At 41.5% G+C, this 6,422-nt stretch overlaps 1 protein-coding gene across 1 annotated transcript in view; it reads right to left on the reverse strand.

Moving 5' to 3' along the window:
* The window catches only part of Dnmbp (dynamin binding protein), a 124,300-nt gene that overhangs the window by 54,927 nt on the left and 62,951 nt on the right, over window positions 1–6,422 (reverse strand). The window lies entirely within an intron of this gene.

Below are 6,422 nucleotides of genomic sequence, written 5' to 3' on the forward strand. Positions count from 1 at the left end.
TATGAAGCAGAGACTAAAACTAGAAAGCATAAGTGCTGATATAAAAACACCTATCTGAAATAGCCAAACATTAAGGAGTGGGGGAATACCTCAGTGGTAGAGCACTTGCCTAGCATGCCTGAGGCTCTGGGCTCAATCTCAGATCTAAAACAAAACATTAGACAGATACCTGTTCTATGTGAGCATTGTGGAAGCAAAAAAATAGCAGCAGGTGAGTCCTTGCCGTATACAACCTAGGAGCCACACACTATAAAGTAAGATGAAACGTCTAAGTGCTGTATCCTGGCGTAAATGGCAGTGGCAGCAAAGCAAAGTCCCTAGTGTGTCAACGGAGGCTTTCATGGAAGCGATGGCAATGGATTAGCAGCAATTCTACAGGCTTTGCATACAGACAGAACTAAGAAAGGGGAATGGTTTGAAGAAAAGTAGTGAGATATGCTGGAGGGCCAGATCCCAAGGGACTCAAATGTCAAAGCCCAAGGGACCAAATGTTTCATTTGGTCTGACATAAGCATCTTTGAAGGTTTCTGATAGGGGAACATCATGCCGAGAGAAATTTAGCTGTCTGGAGATTTATTAGGCATCAAGAAATAATTCACTGAACTTTCATCTAGTCCTTATCTGTAAAATAATGTAAAGAACGCTAAGGAGGCCAGGGTGCCATGCTTGGTTTACAATTAGATGTTTATGGCTGGTGAACTACGTGGTTTCTCTAGACGCGATCACAGTCAGCTCACCTATACACTAGAGAGCAGCCTACCTTCGAGTCAAGGACCCAGGCTTTGAGAGCCCTGGGCTTAATCCTGACCTTGGCATTTACTAGGTGTATAGTCTTGGAGAAGTCTAAGTCTCTGTCTACATCTTTTCACTATCAAATCTATCATGCTATCTCTCAGAGACTAGAGGGACCGTCTCTGCTCTGTTCCAGGCCAGTATCTCTGTTGGCTCACTGGATCCCACCCCTTGCAGGCCCTCAAACGTTCTGTTCTAGCAGTTAGGCTTCCGCCCTCCTGCTTCCCTCCTGCTTCGTCAATGTGTCTGCTCTAGCGAATTAGTACGCCTAGGAACGTATGAATAGCGATTCCTACTTACAAACAGCTTCCATTGCTTCCCAAACCTAAAGTCTCTTTCAGCAGCTACCTGTTTGTAAAAGGAAATGACTGGGCTGTTAGAAGTGTTTAGCACATATGTGAGTTTAAGATGAAGTTAAAAGGTATTTTAAAGGACACTTAAACTAGAGAAACTATACCTATAGCAACTTGTAGATACTGTTAGCATGAACAAGAAAATTTTGGAAAACTGAGTTATTTCTTGATAAACTAGCAATCAAAAGTATATCTGCAGGGGCCAGGAAGATGGCTCAGTAGAATAAGCGCTTCTCTGGCAAGTACAGGGTCTGAGTTCAATCCCCGGTTCGGCCAAAAACAAAACAAAACAAAACAAACATATCTGCAAAGAATAATTAAATATTCTAAAAGCACATATTGTGTTTTCACACCCACAGGTATATTAAATTTAGCAGGCAGTTTTCAACAGAAGGGAGTCCTAAAATATGTTTTTGGGTTTTTTTTTTTTTGCAGAACTGGGGATTGAACTCAGGCACTTGCGCTTGCCAGAGAAGTGCTTATTCCAATGAACCATCACCCCAGCCCCCTAAAATATGTTCTTTTTTATTTTTTATTTATGTGTGTGTGTGCATGCGTGTGTGTGTGTGTGTGTGTGTGTGTGGCCAGCTCAGCCCACCAGGGGGTGGGGCTGGCTGGCATGTGGTGCTGGGGGATTGAACCGTGGTCCCTGTGCTTTGCTAAGCTTGTTCTAGGTAGGTGCTTTAGACCACTGAGCCATCTCACCAGCCCCTAAAATATGCTCTTGATGACAAATTATCTTTGCAAGTTGGCAAGAGTCCAAGTTGGAAGAGTCCATTCCCTTGACCACTTACAGGTCTATCTGAGTTTTCTCAACTACTGCCTCTTACCATCGCAACTCAGAGATCACGTGGTCAAAACACACTGATGTTACAGTGTGCTGCGGCACTAACATGTAAGGCGGTGAAGGAAACACTACACCAGCTCCACTGCTTACTGTGAGACTGGGCAAACCTCTGTCTTTGAAACTGTCAGATGTAGGTGGTATGCCTAGCTCATACAAATATCACTTTTCAGGAGGCCTTCTTAGATTTCTTTTCTTCACGGATCCTTTGGTCTTCTAATGAACTATATAGTCATGATTTTACCTACATGTCTGCCTTTCCCACAGGGCCAAAGAGTCGCTGCTGTAATCCCAGAGCAGTGCCTGGAGTGCGGGAGGAGCTCAGGGATACTGGTTGGATAACGACTATCTCATCTCTCAGGGTTTGCTACAATTGTCAAACAATAAAACAGGCAGCACACTTAAGGATGGGAGTGATGGCAGGAATGCGTGCGACCGAAGGGAAGTCTCACACACACTGATGTTCTTTTACCGTGACTGCAAGGCCATGTGCCCTCTGAAACGCATACTTAAAGGACCCAAGTTTCATCCAGCTCTCTGCTCCTTGCTTGGAACCACAGGTGAGGAAATGTTCACAGAGCCACATTACAAACTGCCAGGAACAGTGACTCACCGGTCAACTCCAACTAAGTTACTCATTTTAAGCTGTCTTTCTTGATAGATATTAGAGTTTATCCCAAAGAAAAACTAATTGCCCTGAATTAACACAGATTATTTATTTATGTATTTATTTATGTATTTATTTATGTATTTATTTATTTTTGGTGATACCAGGGATAGAACTCAGGACCCTGTGCTTGCTGGGCAAGCTCTTATTCAACTAAGCTATCTGCCCGGCCCTAACACAGATTATTAAAGGGTTCTGACTATGACTTATTTTACCACCAGAATAAAATCCATTGGGAGTAGCTGAGCTAAAATTTGTGCTGAGTCAACACCCAGAACTAGATGCTACATAAGTGAAAGACACTTATTTTATATAACGATAAACTAGAAGAAAAGATTATTTCCTTTACATAGTTCTATTATTATTTTTTTAAAATTTATGTATTTGGCACAGGGTCTCACTATGCAGGTTGGACTTGTAATGATCCTCCTGTTTTCAGCCTCTCCAGCACTGGGATTACAGGTGTAGCATGTGGTGCCAGGAATTGAACCCTAGTCCCTGTGCTTGCCTAAGGAGGAGTTTAGTCTGCTGAGCTATCTTGCTGGTAGTTTTATCATCTTACAAGGCCACAAATTGACTTGATTATTGTTACTTTTCAAATTGCTTCTGTATTGAAAAACTGTATTTTAAAATTTTCATAATCTGCCTAGAATGTTATGTATCATTTTACTGTGAAGATGTTGTTGCTCCCTATCAGTAATTTTTTTTCCTATCAGTAATTCTTGTCACCAATTGGTTCTCTTTGTAACCCTCAAATTTTTACCTAGGATCTTGCTGAAAGTGTTACTTTCCTTAAAAACATATTCTGATTTGATTTGCAAGTCATCATTAAATATTTCACTGAGAGTCTTTGGCCACCCTCCCTTTTGACATTGCCTTAAAGTCTGGGAATAGCTAACCATGAGGGAGCATGCCTGTAATTCTAGTACTCTGGGAGGCTGAGGCAGGAGGACTACAATTTATAGAGTTCTGGGGATGTAGCCAAATTATCAGCATGGGGGGGGGGGAGGAAGGCTGGGAAGAGAGGCATTCAGGAGTAAGGTTCCTGCTGTGAAGGAGGCTGGCCCACTCTGCAGTTTACTACACAGATAATGCACTGATGAGGAAGAGGAAATGCAGCCTAACACCCACCTTCCCAGCTCACCACAGTAAGACAGACATCATGATTAACTGCAAAGGTCATTATCGGTATGATAATTAGTTTCAAAGACATACAAATATGAATGACCCTATGTCTTAGTTACTCTTCTCTTGTTGCTGGGACAAATACCCGACACTCAAAATGAAGGAAGGAAGGGTTTATTTAACTCACAGTTACTGGACTTTCAGTCCATATTCAGCTGTCTCCAAGGCAGAGCGCCACAAGCAGAAAGCAACCTTTCATGGAGGTGGCAAAGAGCAAGAGCACAAGGGAGGGGTAGCAGCAGCTCAAGCAGCTGGCTTCTCTTCCCTCCTTACACTGAAACGCAAATTACCTGTCCCAGGGCAGGCGCAGCATCCACACCCACATAATCAATCACAAACTCCAGAATCCACTCCAAGACTTCATGAGGCCGTGTGGGAACAACTATACACAAACCATAACACTCTATTACTGTGTTATTTTACTAATCAATGCATAGTTAGTGCTTAGCTCAGAGTTTAGCCGCCAGTAGTGTGACATGCCTGCAATCCCAACACTCAAGAGGCTAAGGCAGGAAGATTGAGTTTGAGGCCAGCGTGGGCTACACTGAGTTCAAGTCCAGCCTGATCTACACTGCAAGATCTGGTCTGAAAAATCAAATAAAGAAAAAGAAACACTTGCTGAATAAAGAAATGAATACCTGCCATGACTGTTTGTCAAATTCAGGAATGAGAACCTCACCTTGATGTAGAAAGAGGCTGTGATGGTAAAACGAGATTATCTTAGGGCAGTACTATGTGGCTCTATCCACGGCTTTGAAAAAGTTACATGTTCTGGGGAACCTGCGTGTCCAAGAACTAATCTGTAGGGGCCGGGGAGATGCTCAGTGGAATAAGCACTTCCCTGGCAAGCGCAAGGGCCTGAGTTCAATCCCCGGTTCCACAAAAAAGAACTAATCTGTAATGTTTGTGTAGTTGAGAAGTCAACCAGATTTGAAGATATTGTGATATTTATTTATTTGGTATTGTGGTTGAAATATCCACTTTGACTTGCTGATTAGCAAGCCATTTGCGTGGAAACTCCTTGAGGGCAGAGAGTACATCTAGGACGGGCACTCTATGCCCTGCCCTCAGCACACTGGTAAAAAGTAAACAAGTATTCTACGATGAATGAATGACCTGAAACCCATACTGAAGTCCATATTGAATGACATTTTCATCCTCCAACGCATAACTGTCATAATTATCTTCTACTATTCTATTTTGGCGACATATTGTAATGGGTCAACTCACACTTTAGACTATAAATGTAAATCTTGTATTTTCTGTTGTATAAAAAATGCATACTCACCACTGTTCTAAGTTGTTTAGTGACTAGTGGCTGTTTCTTGCTATTTGCTAAGATTAAATCCCTTTCTCACTAATTCCTGTAAACAAAGTTAGTTTACAGAGATGACTTCAAAGGGAAACTAAGTGGGCTTTAACTTCTTGTAACCTCAGGCTATGCAAGACTGTATGCAGGTATTCAGGTACAAGATAACCAGAAACTAAAACAAAAAGCCCCAGGAAATTTAGGTTGAGTAGTGGTCACAATGATCCTAAAAGCATTATTTTGTGTCAGACAATGAATTTGTTTACCAAACTGAATGTGGTTCCAGGTTTTAAAATCCCCCTGCTTCCTGAGCTAGTTGCGTAAGAGCTGACTGGGGGTCTTGAGCTCAGAAATAATCAGCTTTCCAAATTCCAATCTGGCTGATCTGGTTCTTATTCTGAGCGACCCATAGCAATATGAGTTTCGAATTCAAAACTCATTCTTAGCCAGAGCCAAACACCAGTTAACCCAGGCTTTTTGCTTGTAAAAACTGAAGTCTACATTATTTGGATCAACCCTTTTATAGAAAAAAGCTAAAAATTTAGAAAAAAATACTAAAACATATTAAGGGCTGAGGTGTAGCTCAGTGGTAGAACACTTGCCTAACACGTGTGAGGCCCTGGGTTCAGTCTCCAGTACCACAAACAAACGAACAAGCAAGCAAGCAAAACAAAAATAAAGAAGAATAACAACAGAAACTGAACATGCTGACAAGGTGGTAAAGTAGTGCAGGCCAAAGCCAAAAGGAAAATGAGAATGCAGAGGGGTAAGGGACCACAAAAACTGCATCACAAGAGAGCATTTGCCAGTCCTTAAAGGCGCGAGCTTTTATATCAATAGTCTTCTGAAGATAAGGATCAAAACCTCAAACCTCAGAGTTCTTGCAAGGCAAGGAGTCTAAAAGGTGATCTTTTCTCCAATAATTTGAGATTCTAAAGGATTCCTAAGAGTAGATCAGAACTGGACTAAAATCTGAGGTTCCAATACTTTGTTCATTCAAAATACATTAAGTCTTGAAACTGGTTTAAATTAGACCTGTGTTGAAGACAACTAATGTTTCCATTAGTTGGAAATAAGATAGAAATTATCTTCTCAACATGTCTTGAGAAATTTACATATCTAAATCCTAAGAAAAATCAGTTAAGAACTCTGGAAAACAAGATAAAGTACTAGATTCTCCTGTGTAAATAAGCCTAACAATAGATGTAGAGGTGTTGTGGGTTTGAAAAATCCACTCATAGGGCCAGGGAGATGGCTCAGTAGGATAAGTGC

This window comes from Octodon degus, unplaced genomic scaffold, assembly GCF_000260255.1.
Source record: "Octodon degus isolate 3935 unplaced genomic scaffold, OctDeg1.0 scaffold00010, whole genome shotgun sequence".
Lineage (NCBI taxonomy): Eukaryota > Metazoa > Chordata > Mammalia > Rodentia > Octodontidae > Octodon > Octodon degus.